The sequence below is a fragment of the Rhagoletis pomonella genome, unplaced genomic scaffold (genome assembly GCF_013731165.1).
Source record: "Rhagoletis pomonella isolate Grant_MI unplaced genomic scaffold, Rhpom_1.0 Rhpom_scaffold_00007, whole genome shotgun sequence".
Taxonomy (NCBI): domain Eukaryota; kingdom Metazoa; phylum Arthropoda; class Insecta; order Diptera; family Tephritidae; genus Rhagoletis; species Rhagoletis pomonella.
This window is the reverse complement of record NW_023458561.1, coordinates 44,980,804-45,001,555: the sequence shown is the minus strand read 5'-3', so window position 1 is coordinate 45,001,555 and position 20,752 is coordinate 44,980,804. Positions and strand designations below refer to the sequence as shown.

At 34.2% G+C, this 20,752-nt stretch overlaps 2 long non-coding RNA genes across 2 annotated transcripts in view; one reads left to right on the top strand and one right to left on the bottom strand.

The window, feature by feature from the left end:
* The window catches only part of LOC118742895, a 91,671-nt gene that overhangs the window by 23,422 nt on the left and 47,497 nt on the right, over nucleotides 1–20,752 (bottom strand). The window lies entirely within an intron of this gene.
* On the top strand, nucleotides 5,066–5,885 carry LOC118742896. The gene is made up of 2 exons (XR_004993405.1): nucleotides 5,066–5,111; nucleotides 5,212–5,885. It is a non-coding gene; the product is annotated as an uncharacterized LOC118742896 (long non-coding RNA).

Sequence of the window (20,752 nt, the reverse complement as noted above, 5' to 3'; positions counted from 1 at the left end):
GCTGTAAATAAATGTGACCCACTAGTTTTGCCCGAAGATGTCTACCACCCTGCTATTGAGATATCTTACGAAATTATAAACGATGGTCAAAATTGCGATGTCCAAACATACGAGCCAAATATTCGCTTTGATTTTTCGCAAGCCAACTTTAAAAAACTGAATAAAGAATTGTCTAAATTGTCGTGGCCTATATACAAAGAAAAAGTTGAGCAAAGCGTTGCACATTTTAATTTTACCGTACATAGATTATTTGAAAAGTATGTGCCTAAACGCCGGTGTGTTCCTGTAGAACAAACACAGTTATGGTTCACTAAAGAACTGAGAAACTTGAAAAACAGAAAGTCAAGTTATTTTAGATTACACAAAAAAACCGGCTTACACTCATACTATGTAAAATACTCACTTTTGCGTCACAAGTTCTTTGAATTAAACAAAAAGTGTTATAAAGATTACTTGTGTAAAATCAAACGACGTATAATATATAACCCCAAATCATTTTATGATTTCGTATACTCCAAGCGAAATGTACGTGGGTTTCCTTCCGCCATGAAGTATCAAAATACCGCCTCTGGTGATAATCAAACAATTTCTAACATGTTCGCTCAGTTTTTTAAATCCAATTATTCCACTAACTCCCAAGCATACTTTGACTATCCTTTTAAACTAAGTCCAATTAACTCAATACATAACCCTATAATATCTCCCGATGATGTTTTAGTTTACCTGAAGTCCTTAAAGCAGTCTTTTAGTTATGGTCCTGACCAGATCCCCACTTGTTTTCTTAGAAATTGTGCTGATTATCTCTATGAGCCGTTAACAGCTGCAACTGTATGGAAGGAATCGTTCATAACCCCCTTACATAAAAGCGGTAGCAGGTCTTCAGTGGAGAACTACCGGGGCATAGCTAAGCTTTCTGCAATTCCTAAATTATTTGAAGCAATTATAACAAATCGGTTGACGCATTCTATCACTTCAAGCATTTCATACAGTCAACATGGATTTTGCAAGGGCAAATCAACTTCTACAAATTTACTTGAATTAACATCCTATATCTCAAAAGCATTTAGTGAGAGCAAAACTGTTGATGTTATATATACTGATTTCAGTAAAGCATTTGACAAAGTGTGCCACTCGTTGCTCATCTATAAACTTGATCTTCTTGGTCTTCCACCTAATTTTCTACGTTGGATCTCTTCATACCTCTATGATAGATCACAAAGGTTATTGTTTAAAAATACTATCTCTGACGTCATTGATGTTACTTCAGGAGTCCCTCAGGGTAGCCACCTAGGCCCGATTCTGTTCTTGCTTTTTATAAACGATATTTCTACAGATATAAAATTCTCCAAAATTTTAATGTATGCAGATGATGTAAAACTTTATAAATCGTACGTTTCAATTGAAGAAAGGTCTTTGCTACAATCAGACTTAAACAGCATGGCTTACTGGTGTAAAGTAAATCTTATGCCTCTAAATCTTAAGAAATGTAAAGTAATGTGCTTCTCGCGAAGAGCTGTTCTGCCAGTTTCTTATATAATAGGTAACCATAACCTGGAACAGGTATACAATTTTGTGGACCTTGGTATCACAATGGATCCTAAGCTTAATTTTAATCTTCACATTAATGTGACAGTCAACAAGGCTAAAGGTGTACTTGCATTTGTGAAACGATGGTCAAAAGAATTTAGTGACCCGTATATCACTAAAACCCTGTTTACAACATTAGTTAGGCCGATTCTGGAATACGGCTCGGTGGTTTGGAATCCAAGGTATCAAATTTACTCAGACAAGATAGAATCAATTCAAAAACAATTCCTACTTTTTGCTTTAAGAAATTTCCGATGGGATTCTCAATATAGTCTTCCACCTTATACGAGTCGCTTAAAACTTATTAACCTTCCTACACTTGCCAGTCGCCGGGAAATGCTTGGTTAAATTACTGACAGGCTCTATTTCAAGTCCGTCTCCTCTGGCTGATGTAAGCTTTAATGTTCCATCACGCGTATCAAGACACTTTTGTCCCATATTTCTGAAAGCTTGTAAAACCAATTTTGAATTGCACGACCCACTCCGTTGCTTATGCCAGGATTTTAACTCTCATTCCAGCACGTTTGATATATCAGATCCGCTTTTCAGCATTAAGAAAGCGATATTCTCCTCTCTCAATAAGTGAATTATTGACATAAATACATAAAATCAGCTGATGAATTTAGTTCTGTAGCTGAACAGTTTTAGATCTCGACACTTAACAAACTCCTGCCCATCGTGACTCGACACAAAAATTTAAAATATTGGTTCCGTACGTCATGCGGACTGCGCCCCTCGTGCGGATGGGCGGGAATGGAGGGTAAAAACCGTTGGGATATTATTAAGCACTGGTAAGTTTTGAAATGGCATTTTAAAATTTTATCCTTGAAATTTTGCAATATTTGTTTTTGAAAAAATTATATGTAAAGAACTTGTATAAACTCGATAACATCCTCTAATTTCGTCCTTCTTACTATTTCAGCTTAAAAAATTACCTATTCGTCCTTGTGAATCCAAAAAATTGTAATTTTTTTTAATTCTAAAGAAATTTCCTCTTTCATACTTTATTCTACAATGCATTGAATTTTTTAAATAATTTTTGGAGTTAATCATATCTTTGAAATAACAAAGTCCTTTAAAAAAAATCCTGACGTCAGAGAGAAAAACCATTTATTTATTTATTATTTCTTTTATGGTAGGAGAGATAGAAGCAATTTTTTCGATTTAAGTTGTTGAAAAGTAATGAATAACTAAATCCGGGGACTAATCCCTGGATCGTGATAACGACATCCCGAAAATCCCGGGATCGTAAAAAGTGAAAAAATGTACATATATACGTAGTATGTATCCTCATAGTGCACGTAGTGTATTCGCATGGTCATTCGCATTACTTTGGTCTAGCATTTGATGTTTCTAATAAAACTTATGTTCCATCCACCTTAAAAAGAAGAGATAACTCCGTTGGGAAATGACTTAAATCTAAATGGTTTGCGATTTCGCAGCAAAGTGACCGTTTTCTCAATATGCTGTCCTTTGACTTCGATGCACTTAATAGCCTAGGTACGGAAAAGCCATTCGGTGAAAATTATTTAGATCGGACTAAAATTACACCCGCTTCCCGTATAAAGGTAGATTTCAGAAATGAAATACGAAAACTCCGATATTTCAATAACTGATTTCGCCTATTTACTCCAAGTCTATACGTAGTTATAACAATCTCTTAACAATAAATAAGGTTGCTATAGACTTTTAGGATTTGGGCATGGCACCGCCCACTTTATTACTAAAAAGGTATATCTCGGTAACCACTTCATCGATTTCCAACAAACTTGGTTAAATTTTTATCATTAAGCCCAACTCAGCATATTATCGAAAACGTTTTAAATCGGGGAAAACACCCCTGCTTATCATACAAAGGTAATTCAGAGAAAATGTAAATGACGCTATTGATACCTACAACGGGTATATAAAGTTCGGTTTTGCCCGAACTTATACTTCTTTACTTTTTATTTCTAAAGCATGGTCACCGTACACATACCGCACTATAAACAAAAAGTTTCCCAAATAAATGCATATAGGTGCACCTCAATTAAAGTAGCTTAAGTCGAGATAGCCCATTTTTCTTTTAGAGCAACATTTCATTGGGTTACCAAACAAAATTTTAACGATTAAATAGCCATAGGTACAGTTTAAGATGCCGCATTTGAGGGAAGCTTAAAAAATGTAAAATTTTTAAGGAAAACTTATTATTTTTTTAATTCAAAGTCAAACCTTCTAAAGTCTCTGAAAGGGAAACCTGCAGGGCACTAGATAGAAGGCTAACGTTGTGTCGTTCCAGCAATCAATCGTAATTTAAAGTACAAAACCGCGTAGGTGAGGCTCGCAGAATTTTACATAAGAGAGTAAAAACTGTCTTATTTCTCTCTCTGCTCGGCTCTGTCTTTTATAAAACAAATTCAGTTTACTTTAGTTTTAAAAAATTACTTCTTAATCCAACTAGATACTGTTTCTAATGAGAAATGTGCTTCCGTTGAGCAAATCCCATTTTTGGCACAAATTTCAGTTACGTGCTTTTGCACTTTAAACGAGATAGTTGTACAGAATTTAAAAAAAAACGTGTATAGCTTGTCGTTCCCTCATCGACAACGCCAATTCAAAAAGGCCCTTAAATTTTCGGCAAAATCTTTTTTTTGTTCAAATCCTCCAAAGGCCGTTGGCTATGCTTCGGCGCCATACACCAGACTTCTGTTCATTGCTTCATACTTTTCTGTAATTCCATAATGAAATGTATTAAATGCAATCACTGACTGATTGGACACTTATTAGTATATTATTTTCATGGCGCTTGGAAATTTTATCAATAGAATGTGACAAGAATCGGTGGAAAATCTTCAAAGCGTTGATTTTGATATGAACCACTCAATTACTCTGTCCACTGTTACCCTACTCTACAGTAAGAACTGCAATTAACATTTGATTAAATACAGTCAATCTGTTCTCAGCTAAACCCATCAATCTCACACCAACAATGCTGCACTCAATTATCTCTATTCCAGTGAGAGTAATGGACGTGTGCTTTAAAGCAGACATTTCTTCAAGATTTCAAATTGAACTCATTCAATATTTAATGAAGATTTGCATCATTTGTATTTGTTCTTTACAGACCGCGAAAAAAATTGAGAAAAGCAATTTTAAATTAAGTGATGAAGAATTTTAAATGTGGCCAGCTTGAGCGAACGCTTGCACACATTTTCCATTTTCAAGTAAATTGCGAATGGGGAAGCGGCTGTTATCTTTATCACCGCGTATTTGTTTTATAGCATGTAATTATTTTTACATCTTGCCCTTTTTACGGTTATTTGCTGGCATTACGATATTTGCTTTTTGATTATTTGCGCACAATGAAAGCGAAATTTTAATTGGAAAATTTGCCTGCGTAACTGAAAAATAAAATAAAAATATTCTAAGCAAAATAAGACACGGGTAAAATGAAATGAAAATATTAGCATTGTTGTGGTTCTCTTTTATTTATTCACAGTGTCGCGCGATTGCAGCGATACGCATGGAAAACTTAACTGGCGAAAGTAAAAAAAAAAAATAATAATTATATTCTTAATTTAAATGTGAAATACAATTTATTGTAACTGCTGTTTATTTTCTTCTTATTTGGTTGTGCGCCCAAAGTTATTAAGCGAAATTCAAATGAGCTTATCGAAGTACCGTCGAAGCGTCAACAAACGCGAAAATTAATCAAATAAAAACCTCTTACACAAAATGAGCAAATGAAAAGTATAAAAACCAATCAACGTGGAATTTAACTTTCCTGTTGAAAAAAAAAACAAATGTAACTGACTACCACAGACCAAAACAAAACCTCATCAATCGCTTTCAAGCTTAACAACAACTACATAAATGATGGTTGCTGTAGTAGTAGCCTAAATCGACAAAAATAACAACAAGTGCTGCGTAAATAATTTAGCTAAGCCATTAAATTTACGCGAGCTGTCGCAAAAAGATTCTCAAACACAAAATACAAATACATACACACATCTCTACATCGTTCGAGTGCGTCCAAAAGTGAAAAAAATATAGCCAGAGCGCAAAATTATCTCCGAAAGCAAACAAAAGAGAAATTACAAGATTTTTTAAGTGAAAAAAGAAATATGTGCGATAAACAAAAGCACTGCCACAAGTAAATTCAGCGAAACCAGAAACAAAAAACGCCAAAAAATTTACTGTCAGCGAAATATTTCGACAAAAGAAAATTCAATTTAAAACGCGTTAAAAGATTTGCGCCTTGGCTGGGTAGAGTGCATTTATGTTTTAAAAGGGATGAAAGAGCAGCAAAAAAAACAAAGGTAATTATATACAAACATAGCTACATATCCACAGATAACCGTTTGTACAGAGTTTAAAGGCATAGACAGACGGCAGCGTTCATCCGGTTCAACAGGTTGATTCGCTACTGTCTCGGAAATTATGTGCTCCGTATTAAGTCCTAGACGACAAATACTTCGTCGTCGGTAATGCGTACTGATTCAGATAAGAATCAAATTTAAATTGAATAAGAGGCAGCGGCCTAAGCTAGTCTTACGTATTTTCGGTATTCTAAATTCTCTGAGCAAACAAAGCAAAGGAGTTTGGCGTTAACGGTAGCCAAATAGCTCAGTAGGTATTTCACATATCGCTGGCTTAGAGTGAAAAGTTGTTAACTACACTTTTTATGAAAACTCATATTTTGATGTCGTTTCGGAAAGGATACAGATACATATTTTATTTTATTTTTTTCTGTTCATATAAAAGGAAATTTTTTTAATTTTTTTTAAATGAAAAAGTAGCACCGAAAATCCGATAAGGCCAAAATATCCTTCTGATTCTTGTTGAGTTTTGCTTGGCCTTAAACGCGCAAAATATTATATTCAAAGTTTTGTGAAATACTTGAGGAATTGGCTATAAGAAGTATTTTCCTCTCTGGAAAATGATTTTTTATTTTCTGTTAATTTTCATATATGTATGTATGTATGTAAATTTCAAAATATTAAAATCATTTTTCACTTAAATTGCTATCGGGAAATTGACTGTAGGCTAGCGATATAGTAATTATTTTTTGGATTTTAGTTTTCTTAAAAGAGCCCCCCATAAACTATAATTAAATAAATGTAATAATTCGAGGAGCTAAAAAATATAAAACAAAAAATTTCTAGCCATGGGATGCTTACCCGTAACTTCGCGGCTTGCTTAATTCGCAATACTGCCGCCTGGCAGGGTACAATTTTGATCAGATCAACTGCGCCGTTAATGTGGACTAACGTTGTCATCTGTCTTTGCTATAAAGGTGGACACTCCTAAACGTTCAGGCATAAATACTCTAACATGAAATTACTCCCTACAATCCAGAAAAAAGGAATTATTTTTTACATGCCACTTCATATACATATATATCTGTGCCTATGTATACTACATAGGTAGAATTAAAGTCGCAAAGAAGTAACGAAAAATTCTGGCTAATTGTAAGCTCTACGAGCTAATCTATTATCTTTGTATTTGAATTTATTTGAATGGTTGTGCCATGATACAAAAAAGAAGGTAGTTTCAATAAACAACTTTTGACGGATAATAAATTTTTTTGAAGTTTCATAAATTGTGCGTATTATCAATGGCCTTGCCACTTTGATAATATTAAAACAATAAATCAGAGTATTTGCTTTCCCATATTTATACCAATGTAATAGCATTTCAAATCAAAAACCATTATCAGTGCTAGGTACTTTTTTTATTAAAAATATTTAAAATGTAAACTGTTAAAGGAGACTTCACCGTAATTTTTCTTTTCATTTTGTAACAAAAACCACGCGCGCATTATCCTGTTATTTTTTTTGTTTTCTTATTTAGAATGCAATCTTGCGATTTAAAAATCGAATTCTAAAGAATGTTCTTCCCAAATAAAACCTTTTTATATTTCCGTTCAAATTTACTCTTAAATTTCTCATAAGATTTTGCAAAAGATTAGGCTTTGTGATTAGCACATCATCATTAAATTTCACAGGTTTTTAATTTATGCAAAACACCTGAAGCCGACATTAACAGACCGCCCTCCGATAAACAACTAACATATCGTCGTTTAAAGTACAAAACCGTGTATCAACAAAATGCACAACTGCGTATGTGAGGTTGCATAAATTATTTTGTTGTGAGTAAAAACTCTCATATTTCAAAATGGTTCTCTTTTTTACAAAAAATTCGCATTTCAGGACGAATGGATAAGGCTTGAGCCAAGAGCTTGTGTGAGCAAATCCAATTTTTGGAAAAAAATGTCAGTTACGCGGTTTTGCAGAACGACGATACGCGGTTTTGTACTTTAAGCGACGATATGTAAGTATGCACTTTCTTCATGCTTTCTGAAACCTATTCGTCAACCCCATTTTCAAAATCATGTAGCCGGCATAATTTTCTAGTTCATATTCCACATCTTTGAATGTACTGATAAAATCTTCTGCTTAAAAAAAATATTTCTTCTAGTGATCAGGTAGCATGAATTTGATGAAATGTCATAATTTTATTAAAAGTCAAATGGTTAACAACAACAAGGAATGTCATTAAATGAAACTACCTTCTTTTTTGTATCATGGGTTGTGCGGTTAATTTTTAGGCAGTTAGCACGTTGATTGCTTGTTGGACTTTGGGGCAATGCTAATTCAATCAACTCCACCTCTACTAGCAGAGTAAATTAATTTTGTGTTTATTGTCACTACGGTACATATAAAACAATTTTATGTACATGTATGTTAATATGTAGGTAATAGACGACCACATGCTCCTCGACAATAAATGGCTGTCCACCAGGTGGAGTAAGAGTATTATCTCCACTACTATAGAACATAGTCGGCGACGGAGTACTTCAAGAGCTAATAAATTCTGGGATAACTTGGCAGGGATATGCTGAAGAAATCGTAATAATATGTAGGGGAAACGTCGAAAACATCCTGTGCAGGGCTGTGCGACTAATTTATTATTCAAAATTTTAATTAATCATAAATAACCCACTTATTCGCCTAATTGGAAATTATGATTACTCAAAAGTTCTGTTACTCGAGTAATCAAGATTTTTGATTAACCAAAAAGCAAAAATATTTAAGTAATTTGCGTTATGATTAATCAATATTATGAGTAAAATGAGTAATCAACATTTCAAAGTACTTTTTACATATAAAGTAGTTGAAGTTCTTTGATACTTTGAAAACAAAAATTAAAATTAAATAATTTTTTCATATACAGATTGTACATAAAAATTAAAATAACATTTTCCAAAGCAAACTATTTTAACGAGAAAAATTAATTTTTTTTGACTAATCCTATTTCAAGTAACTCGATTAATCATTGTTTTGAGTAGTCAAAATCTTGACAACTTGCTCGAGTGATCGAATAATCCTGCGGCTGTATGAAACCACCTAATCTCAAGCAAATTTAAAGTTGATGGCCTGAAAACGATAATGGTAGAAGATAAAACAATTATACACCTCAAAGAGGCTGAATTTCTAAGAATAATACTAGATCAAAAATTACTATGGGAAACCCATGTGGAGGGAACTAAGAAGAAGGCTGCAACATCATAACTATTAGACGTGTAGGTCAATGGCAGAAAAGAGCTAGGGATGCTCCCTAAAAATACTGGGATAAAATTATACGGCGATAGTACCACCCAGGACTAATTCCGTATATATTATTTGGTGCAAAACTTCTCACAATCAAAGCATAAATGCAGCTATGAGAAATTATCCAACAGCATCATTCGAAGTTCTTCTAGATATTGCCCTTCTGCATGTTCATACACATACATATAAACGCAGGCGAAAAGGGCTATCTTAAGGCTGACTGGTATCATCTTCGCGCGTAAAACTGGGCCAAGTAATTTTCAGCGGATCTTAGAACTTCTCAACCAAGTTCCGCTATAAAAGAATACAACTAATTTTCTTTTAGCCAATTATGGCTGCATTTTCTTGATTGCTTCGTTCAAACGGGAAAGTTGTGCACCCTAGAGAGCCAAATTGATCTCTTGATCAAGTTGTTGCATTTCGGAATGGACCATTCCCTTCAAATCCCATCAAGCTCTCAACATAACCTTGTTTGCATTCAATTCAGGCTTTGAAATCGTTCACGAAGGGTCATCGGTTTTAGGCCAATATTGTTGCCTCGTCTATTCTCGTATTTAATCCATTTTTCATCGGCCCTAATTATTCGCAGAAAAACTGGTTTGGTTTAGCACGTTGCGCTAAAGACCAACCAAATTTCTTTGTGTTTATTGCGGTTATTTGAACGCACTAGACAAGGCCTTCGCCGTCAAGCTGCTATGGGTACAGCATTACTCTAAAAATCTTCGAGTTCCTACCGAGCATCTATCAAAGCTCTTGGCTCCTTAATAATTCGTTCGAGAACGGTGTTTGACTTCCTTACCGACAGCATCGCAATACTACGCATTAAACTCATTTGGTTTCCCAGTCGCAGTAAAATTTCTGAAAAGTGCATGACACATGTGCTGGTAAGACAGGAGCTCTTGAGGAAGTGCCCACGGATATGGAAAGTCGAGGTGCTCTCCTGTTCTCGTGCGGTCTTCTTCTGGGCAGATGGACATTTAATAATCTCGGCCAGCGCTGGGCAAAATCCTCGGAATGCAAGGTGGCTTTAGCCCTTCCGGCCACGTGTAGAACTGAGGCGGTCTAGGGAGCTCTTGAGAATAAGCATGTTATAACTCTCGCTATTTGTGGGAGTTCTAAATGGTCATGCCTGATAGGTATTGGATGATAGGATATTGAGATCTCAACACCTGCTGCTGTGCCTTTGCGATCCTTAGATTCCTGAGCCTTGTATTGCACTTTTTCCACACTCCCGATGAGCTTTCGGGAATATATTTCAGTCGCTTTAGGAGCTTCGTTGTAAGCACGAAGTTTTTTATCTCATAAGAAACCTTTGGTGTGATTGTTCTGTGTGTTACAGAAATGAAGGGATCTACGGTTTTACGCCGCTTACCAACTACAAATGAATTTGGTGAGAAGCTCTGTCCAAACAGAAATACACTCAGAGTTTTGACATCGCCTGCCTGCCGTGGGCCCGACCGGTATTAGAACATAACTTTTTTGGATGTTTTTCGGGCAAGGAATCGAACTCTGGTCCCATGGAGAGATAGTAAGCACCTCCAATCACTCGGCTGCAGTGACCTTAAAAATTTCCTTTTTGTGATGCTAAAATCCTCTTTAAGTATCTAAGCTTTCAAACTGAAGAGGTTTTACAAACTCATTTTGGCCAACAAGACTTTGCAAACAATTGGCCGCGTGTTCTTTATTAATTTAGTGTTTATCAATTTGAATGAATACGCCTTTATTTTGAGTGGAAGAGTATCTCATTACTTGTGACATTAATTAGAAATGTTATTTCAAACTTCTCATCAAAAATGTGTGCGGTAGCCTGTAGGTAGGGGCATGAATAAAAGTGAAAGTAATGAGCTGAAGTTGAAAATGACAGCCCAGTGAAGCGTTATCGCCTCGCTGGCATGTTTTTATGGTGATTATTTGAAAAACAAAATCAATATGCGCATCTGAAATTAACTAATTGAGATAAAGGGTTAGCCTTGCAGACGTCTGCTATGTAATTAATGTACTTACATATGTATGTGGGTATATGTGTATATCTATGCTTTTATTGCAGACTGTGTCTAATAAAACTAATGTTTTTTGTTTCTCGGTCCCATATGAAAATTTCGTTGTCGTTCACAAAAAAAACCGGTTTAGCGGTCGCAAAAAAGATTTTTAGTAAAAAAATCCGCAACATTTTTAATAAACAATTAAATTTAACAAAAAAAAAAACAACTAACTTGTAGATCATTAATTTTCACTGCCGGTTTCACTAAAGCAATTTAAGTTAGAAATTATGGAAGCAAATGACTGAGACCGTCAGCAAAAAGAGAGTTGCCAAAAAGCCGCGGTAAGTCATAGCTATTTCAAACTTGCACGTTTTATGCGAAAATTTAATGGGCTACAAGGTTGTTTTTTTTTTAATCTTTATATTTAACTAACTAACTGAAAAAAGAGAATAGAGGGCTGGATTCCTGCCACAATTATTTTTCTGTGACCGACACCGAAATTTTCATGCGGGGCGGAAAGAAGAAGAAAAAACTCGCTTTATTTAACCCAGTTTAATATAGTATAGAGAAAACAAATTAAATCATAAAATTTTCCTGTATGTAAATGTCGACCAGTAAGTCTGTGAACAAAGAAAATTTCATTCAATTAACGAAATACATACATATGCTTCTGCGGTAAATGAAAAATATAATGAAAAATACTGAAAATAAAACTCATTGTTGTCCTTTAGCCTTCATGCTGTGAAAATCCATCAAACAAAACGGGCGCCGAAAACCCGCACGCTGACAACAGAACTACAACTCTTACCGCCACTAAATCCGTATTATTATTTATTTCTTTATTTTAACATTTACTCATATGCTCAGCATATTTAAGTACCGACTACAGTGAGGTGTGTATGTAGGTATAACATGCGACCGCCAAATATTATTATATCAAATAATTTATCATTTTAATAACGCAATGCAAATGAAAATAAGTGCGAAAATGATAGAGAAAAGGCGTATAAAAAATGTAAATGCGAAAACGGAATTACGCAATTTTTTATAATAATTTTTTTTTTTTTCTTAGCTGTCAAGCCCAACATTATGACTAATTTTTTATTAGTATGAGCCATAGCTAGCTATGTTTATCGCTTGCAACTCTTCACCTTTCAAGCGGTAAGGTAATTTTTCTTTCTAATCACTTTGTGTGCTTCTTTCTATAAATTTGACCTTTTTTTGACCAACTGTTGTTGTCCATCAATCAATGTCAGCACCTGGCAGTCCTGTGGTCATTAAAGTAAAAATCACCATCATTTTGTCTAAATGTATTTCACTATGTTGTTAAGGCATAGCAGAAATTTTAGCAATTTACTATAATCTGCAACTTAAGAATACTTAGTCGAAATTTTATGACAAAATATGCGCCTCGAAGCAGAAAACTCAAACCTTGTTTGGTGTAAAGAATAAGGATTCAAAATGCTGATTATATACATATATACATATGTAGGTACATAAATACGAGATTGGTAAAGTAAAGCTTTTTTTGTGGTAGTGCTCAATTCCTTTAGAATAATGCGAGGCAAGCAAAGGGAATGTATAACAAAACCAGTGGAACAGTGGGAATCTACCAAACCATGCCTTAACTCTATCATCCATGCCAGGTAGTCAAAGCCAGGAAGGATTTTACTCCATCTCGTCATACTTAGTTTTAAAAGGTTATAGTTGCCTGTTATTGTTTTAATCAATTTCCGTGTTTAGTATACCCCGCAAGCCGAAGCAAATACACACTTTCATTCATGCATTTAACCAACCAAATTAAACGCAACGGTTATTTCGAAACTAAAATTTAATGACCGCTAAAAATCACTGCAGCCAACTGGCATAGAACATTTGTACAAAGCACCGCAAATTGTGATTTTCATTTGTAAAAATAAATATCAGTTATTAAATACTGGAACCGTTGGAATTTATCTATTTACGACCTACTGTCCCACAGCACAACAAAGCGGTCATTAACATATATTGAATACGAGCCAGCGTCGAAGAGCATATATTAATAAATGGAACCAAGCGATGAATTTAATATGTGCATATTAGTTCAATTTAGCATAAACTCTGTATGTATAAATGAGTTTCATAGAATTATTCTTCCTCTTCCCCCTATTTGGCGCTGTAACCGCCTAAGCGATATTGGTCGAGTTGAACAAAGCACCCCAGTAGTTTCTCCTCTACTTATGCCAACTGACGCCAATTGGAAATGCCAAGTGAAAGCTAATCCTTCCCCACTTGGTTTTTTTTTCGTCGCAGTGGTGGCCTTCTTCTTCCTCTGCGCATTTCGAGTTGAATACTTTCAGAGCTGGAGCGTCGGTGTCCATTCATAGGATTGCTTTTGTATATAAAGTTGTTTGAGAAAGTTAAGGCCGAAGAAAGCTGCCTACCAAAGTAACTATTACGCAAAAAAATTTAAGAAATGCAGACACTGCCGGCAAAAAGTATACGCACCGCTACTTTTTTACAACATCTGCAACAATTTTTATTCTAATATTTTTCCGCCAATTTTTTAGACATTCTTTTATACAACAAAAAACATAAAAATATAATATTTATATATATATATATAACTTCGCAAAAATTTAGTAAATTCTCAACTTTTAAATCAGATTTTTTTTTAATTTTCTTGAGTATGTAGGCTACAATATTGAATTCTTGTACAAAACATGCACGCTCGGAGCTAGTCAAAAATCGCATTCATTTTATAACATTTTTTTGTTGAAGGTGTTTTGCATTTTTTCCATATAAAGTATTTCGGATTTTTTATTTTATTTGTATGGAAGAGACTGCGCGAAAAAAATTTGCCGAAAATCTACGGTAATTCGTAGCTACTTAGAACTTCTACCTTGTTGCAACAAAATTAATTAGTCTACAGATCTGCATACACAAATTCTTAAAAATCTGATTAAAAAGATGAAAATTTGCTGAAGTTTAGAAATTATATTTTAATATTTTTTGTTGTGGAATGAACCGTATTTTTATAAGAAAATGTCGGAAAATTATTACAATAAAAATTGTTGCATATATCTGTGCCAATACTTTTTGCCGGCAGTGTACATATATATGTATGTCATAAAAAAAATGTTTTGATAATGAATAATGATGCTAACTTTTTGACAGCGTGTCAGAGAAGTTTGGCATTTTCATTTTATGCCTTTTGTTATACTGGTTTCAAAGTTATATTTATGTTAAGCATCAATTTATTTTCGTGGAATATTCAACACTGCGCTCGTACGCATACATGCATACATACACATGTGAATAAATATGTATATAGAGCGCCTACAAGAGGTTGCCTCACACAATATTAGCAACTGTGTGTTGAAAACCACATTTTTTATTACAAAGCTTTTGCTGACAGGACCACTTTTCCTATGTTTAGTATAAGCGAAGACAAATATATGTATTTATGTGTACATATGTTTGTATATATAAATCCAAAGATCCCTGTACGCTCCAATCTAAACACACTTAAATCTCCTTTTTTCGTGTAAAGTTGAACATCGACTCTTATAGCTCATCCACTGACGAAGAACTGTAATTCTCAAACTCTTTCCGCTTTTTATACAAACAGCTCAAACTGTGGATCGAAGGCTTATGTCAATATTAAAAGTTTTTCCTACAAGGTACATTCATGCATACATACATTTGGAGTATTACATACCGTGCGTATGCGTGTATAAATATTTTTGCCTAATCGTATCAGATTTCATGTTTCCTTTTGTGTGCCCAACTGATTCCTATTTAATCTGTTTTCTTTTACGTTAACTTTGTAAATATAAATATATAAACTTTCTTACTTTTAAAGCTACTTATGCAGGCATACATGTGTATATGTTTCCCTAAATAAGTCTGGTTTATTCTTGCGACCAAAATCGGCACAAATAAAGTAATCGACAGAGGACTTTAAGTTTAAATTTTCTGCTTTCAAATACAGTGTTCAGTAGCGTGGGCCGAAAATCCGCTTTTTTAGAATTTTGCTTGGTAATAGCAAAAATATGATTCATTATGCTTTAAAATAAATCTGTGAGAAATTTGGAATTTTTTGGTCAATATCCTAGGCTCGCCCAAGTCCATCAAAGTTCAATATGCTCAAAGAATAAAAATTAATAAACAAATTAATTAATACATTTTTTTACTAAAATTGCAATAGTCTTCGAAAGTATTAGTCCTACATAATTTGGTATATGGACCTTTTCGTAGAGAATTGAAGTTAGCTAAAAAAAAAATTATTTTAGTACTTCAACTTTGGTGGACATGGGCAAACCTAGGATATTGACCAAAAACGTTTACATCTCACACAGATTTATTTTAGAGCGTAATGAACCATATTTTTCCTATTACCAACCAAAATTCTAAAAAAGCGGATTTTCGGCCACGCTAGTGTTCATCTTTGAAAAGTTTTAAATGTGGCCGCAATATTCGTACAATAGCCGAAACCTGCGAAACCACTCGCCATCCCTGATGATGATTTAAGGAGTTCCAAGAACTTTAGCTCAGTTATCTCTGCCAGACTTCTGTAAAAGGCGTCGTCCCCAGTAATTGAGTCCCCTCAACTGCAAGCCCGAACACCGCACCTAACGCTAATCTAGTTGACCTACAAATTTTCGGCATTTCTTGGAAACCAATTGGGCACTAGAGATGCCAGATCGAAATAAAAAAAAATCGATTTTTGAACCGATTCGAATCGAAATAAAAATAATCGATGCAGAAAGAAATCGTAAAAAACTAAATCGATTTCCCAATATCGATTCATATATTTTACTTAATTTTATAAAGAAGATAGATATTGAAAGCCGTATGCACCGCGAGATGGTTTTATAAAGAAACAAAGCACAGCGATCTGACCTGAAATTGCAGCATTTGCATTTATCCAAAGGCTATTAGGTAACTAACAATCCGCAAATGATTAAAAAAAACTGCAAGATAAAGTTTTTCTATATTAAGCCAACGATATGAGCATTCACTATGGTCTGGTTTATCCAACTCAACTTACCTTAGTTTAGCAATTTTTTGGACTTAAGTCAAAAGCCTACTTACTTTTTACACAGCTTATTCTTGACTAAGTCTAAAGAATTGCCTGAACTAAGTTAGGTTGAGTTATAGAAACCAGCCCTATGAATCCAAAAGTTCTTAGCCCTACTTGGGGAAACGGTAACTTTTTTCGGTTTTTTTAACACAAGAGAAATAAAGATTTCTTCTACTTTAAAATTCTGTGGTATTTAAAAAAATGTATTATATATAAATACACTAGCCCAATAAAGTTTATGTACACAGATTTTTTGCAATATGGACGATATTTGAATCTTTGTGTTTTTGCTATCTCTAAATCTCACGCCATTGAATTTTAGTTTAATAAAGTGCAATTTTGACTTCTGGCAATTTGTTCCACTGAAGATATTGCTCATTTCCTCCATAGCTCGAAATTGTTTTTTATATGCAAAAAAAATATGCATGAGCTTCAAGAAAAAATCGCCTTAAATCAATGCTAAGTCCTGATATATTTAAGCTTGAACCCTAAAATTCAATGGACTATAGAACGGCATCCTCAAATTTTTTTTAAAGATGGTACTTAGGGTGTGCAAGATTTAAAAGAAAATATCCACAAAGTATGAAACTCCAAATTTTTGGAGTTTTTGTTGTAGTATTATTTCCTATAGTTTTATATTAAGTTTGCCTAATGAGTCCTGCAGTTGGAGAAGAAAGTATCAGCATATTTGGACTTGCTCTCTCTAGTTGAAAAGTTAAGAGTTACCAAGCCTGCATTTTCTGTACCAGCCTTAAATTCAATTTTCTTAAAAATTTTATAGATTTTCTATGGCAAACCGTAAATCAATATGTATCAATTGATGAAAAATCGAATGTTCTTTCTCAGTGGCGTAGCCAGGATTTGGCGAAGGGGGGGATTAAAAAAAATTGCATCGATAACTTAAACTTGTGATACACAATGGCTAGAGGCGTCGCACTATAGGCAAAACACGAGTTTTTTTTCAAAATCGTAGATCTTCGCTTAGAAAAGAGATAATGGAATGCAAATCGTGAAGATAAATGATCATATAATATAGGAAAACTATAGAAAAGTTACAACAACAATAACTTAACCCTCAAAATACCGTTCAAAATGTCACTTTTTTTAATTTTGGATTTTGGCTCCCATTCCACTAGAAAACACTATATTTAATACACCATTAGCACTCTTTCTGAAAGATTTCTCTTTATTTTATCTTAAGACTCGATTCTTGGCACATTGGATGCTGTACCCGAGTGGCCAGATTGGAAAAAGAAAAGGCACCTTTAAACTCTAATAACTCGTAAACTATCAGCTTTCACAAAAAAATGTATATAACAAAAATGGTTATACTGGTCGATATCTTTACGAAAGTGCAGCATTTAACCCTTTAATGCAGAGTCTGTCATATATGAAACGCTTTTTAACCTTTTCAAGGTAGAGGCAAAATTGTTCTCAATATGTTTTCAGCGTACTTTTTATTTATTTTTAATACTTTTTTTTTATTTTATTTTTTTTTATTTATTATTTTTTTTTTATTATTTTACTATGGAAAAATTTTCTACGACTAATATCTACGTCAACATGAGAAAAAGCACGTTCAAAAGCATATTGAGAACCTTTTTCCTCTGCCTTGAAAGGGTTAAAAAGCGTTTCATATATGACAGACTCTGCATTGAAGGGTTAAATGCTGCATTCCATTATCTCTTTTCTAAGCGAAGATCTACGATTTAAAAAAAAAACTCGTGTTTTGCCTATAGTGCGTCACCTGTGGGCATTCTTTCATATATGTATGTATGTGTCATTTCTACCGTTATATATTTTTTGTCTACTCGGTTATTCCCTGGGGAATTCATGCTTTATTTAAATTTAAAAAATTAAATTACTACACCATTTTAATTAATTAGTGTGTAGTCCAGTTTTGTTTTGTAGAAGTTTCGTTAGTATACACTTCAGTTTTTACACATTGAATATATCTGCATATTTATATATTTACGCGTATCTATTTACATTTATTTATGTACAAGTCTACAAAATCTTATTAGTTATAAAGCGATTTTTAATCTTCGTTGCTTAACACACATTTTTTCAATTACTTCTTGTGTTATAATCGGCACATCATTATGTACCGCTAACATCGTTAAACCATTCAGCCGCTCCTTAATTGTATAAAAAGAAGGGACAAATAAGATAGCATATTCAACAATTGAGTAGTCCATTTGCAAAGTGCGCTATGGAAATTTTTTTTTAGATTTTTAGTTTTTGGTGAGTTTCATGTCCACTAACAGCAGAGTAAAAAATTTTTCTATATTCTGAAAAAAATAGCATGAAATGTTAACTACTCTTGCAAAAGTCGCTATAATACTTATTTATACACTTTCAAATGTCTCCTCTTCGTATGAACTTAGAAAACTGCAAGAAAACGTGGTAGTTTCGGTGCCTAGTGGAAGAAGTCGCAAAAAAGAAGCAAACCAATCTTCCTAGAGGAGAGAACGCGAAAAGCTAAAAAAAGCTAGCTATGTAAAAATTACTGTTTCAAAACTTGCAATATTAAATTTTTAAATATAAAATTTGCAAATCTACCATACTGCAATTTTATTTTTTTAATGGTATTAGGCTCTTATTTATCCAAATTTTCAGGTAATAAAAAGAGATACAGTTCGGATGTTACTTGTTGTCGTAGACGTTTTTTTTTAATTTATGGTTTACTTTTATAAAATCACATAACTCTGTTTGCAAGTGGACTACTCATATATTCATTAAAAGATAATTTGTCATCCGTCTGATATAAAAAAAAATTTAAATCAGAAGGATAAAATAGTATTGTGTTATTAATTCAAAAGTAAATAATTGTAGTTCAATGACGAAGGGGGGGGGGGGGGGATCTATCCCCCCATATCCGCCCCTGGCTACGCCACTGTTCTTTCCCGAATTTATTGGATCGACTCACGGATCGAATCTGAAAAATCTACAAAAAATCGAATCGAAATGGCTCGATTAATCGATCTCCGATTCATATCATTTGGCAATCCTAATTGACACTTAACAAGCACCTAATTTCTCAATACTATTCACCAATATTTGGTCCGTTGGCTCAATTAAGTCGGCAGGAATTTTCCTGAGATATATATCACCGAATCGTCAGTGGAAGTTACAACTTTTACCTATATAGCTTTTAGAAGAGATTGTGCACCTTCTTGGGGAGTGGTTCTTGAGGTTTATCCCCTCATTAATCGTTCCGATAGCTATCTGTGTTGAATACTGTTTTCAAGCATGGAGTCAACTCCTTCCGCAATGGAACCTTGAATGTCACACTCCAAGAGTATTCTGTATATATATGTTTCTACTGGAAATTATTGGAAGCTAAACCAATATTCAGGCCTCCAGCGTGTGTGTATTCCTTAAACTGTAGTGATTTTTCGATAGTACCGATCACTTTTTCCACTGATTTACGGGTACTATTTACTACTTTTCTGGATATGTAGATCAGTTATGTATTCGAGTGAATTGAGGATAAACGACGAAGTCCTTTGCATGTAAGTAATTTAGTTTCACTGCCTTAGCTGAAAATTACAAATTGATATCTGGAGTCTCACTTGGAAAAAAGCATACTATTAGATTTCCTTGAAGGAAGCAATTAATGGACCTAGGCACGCACTTTGGGAGCTCGGTAAAAGTATTTATGCCAACACGCCCAGCACTGCAATAGAACCACGACTGAGAGGCACCTGGAGGGCAGCTTGCTTCAGTTGCTTCCTTGCCTTAAGTTCAAAATCAAAGGTTTTCACTCAGAGTTATTTGCAATATTTATAATACTACATCAAATAAGAGGCAACAGTGACAGTCGAGCTGATCTGAGGGTCTTGGAAATTGCTCGTACACCTGCAATGAGTGTCTAGGAACATTAGTTGAGGTTGAACTCTGTTGCTGAGTGGAACAAGTTGGAATCATTGTGCATCTTAGTCATAATTATAATTGGTTTTAAATTCTGGAAAGCAACAAAAAAATTCAAACTAGTATTGCTCTTGTTGCAACTACTGTACTGTCATATGAAGAATAAAACTTGTACAATATAATTAATCAAAGCTTGATATAACTACAATAAAAACATCAGATGGCGGCAAAAAATTACAACCATCTAAAGTGAGATTGAATAATGTCTGTCAACGCCTAATTGTTTGCTAACAAAATCCAGCAGGCAAAGTCATAGCCAGATATATACATATGTTACAACAGCTGACGACATCAGTGTCGGACGGCCGCAAATGTTTCTAAAATGGCTGCTGCTGATTTTAATGGTGATGAAAGTGATTTTGATGAGGTAGCGGATGCTGGCTATGATGGTGACGACGATTTTCTTTTTTTTGTTAATGATAGCAGCAAGCAGGCTTTTTTTGCTACTGACAGTGATTTGGCGTTTTTGCGTTGTATTTTGGTTTAATTAAGACGCATTCATAACACTAAAAATAATACAATGTTAAAAAAAATACAATGTTAAGCCCAGCGTAGCTAAAACATTTTCCAACGCATTCATCTTCGTCGCCTGC